Here is an 830-nt window from a genome sequence, read left to right on the forward strand (position 1 = left end):
GCCACACGGCTCCAGCCCCCGCCACACGGCCCCATCCCGCCCGCATGGCCCACAGCTCACCTGCAGCAGCGGTGGCCATCAGGGCACTTGTAGCCTCCTGGCACAGCCCCTCCCCCCCTTGCAGCATGGCCTGCATGGCTACACCCCAGCTGCCTGGCACCCAGTGCTACCTGTGCCATATTGCACGGGCCCAGCCTAGCTTGGCTCAGTGTGGCATGGCGCTGTGCACCTTTGGGCAGCTCCGGGCTGCTCAGACTGTCACCCGGGGCCCCACGCTACTCACAGGGTCTGCCTGTCGCACCAAGCCAGGTCTTGCGTGCATGGGCCCCATGTGCCCTTGGGCCGGGCTGTTCTGTGCATGCAGGACCCAGCCCAGTGTGACAGGCAGTCCCCATGAGCAGCGTGGGGCCCCAGGTGACAGCCCAAATGGCCTGGAGTTGCCTGAAGGCTCATGGCGCCTGCGTGATATGACACAGGCAGCGCCAGGTGCCAGGCAGCTGGGCTCGTGCTGCGCGGTGGGGTTGTGCCAGGAAGGCCCAAGCACCCTGATGGCTGCTGCTGCTGCAGGTGAGTGGGGGGCGAGTAGGTGGGTGGGGAACCCACCCCTCCCAAGCTGCTCCCCCTTCCCCCCAGTCCCTCCCAGGTATCAAATTTTGGATATCCAGGTATCAAATTTTGAGCCTTCATTGCAAATATGCCTCACAGGGAATGTTTTTTTGTTCCCAGCATGTCTCTTTTCTGTGTCTCAAACGCACCTGTAGTTTCTATAGTTGGTGACAGGGAATTTGTTTGGGCTTTCCTGGTATCTTGTTTCCCCTGAAGCCAGTATT

This window comes from Alligator sinensis, unplaced genomic scaffold (assembly GCF_000455745.1).
Source record: "Alligator sinensis unplaced genomic scaffold, ASM45574v1 scaffold424_1, whole genome shotgun sequence".
Taxonomy (NCBI): domain Eukaryota; kingdom Metazoa; phylum Chordata; order Crocodylia; family Alligatoridae; genus Alligator; species Alligator sinensis.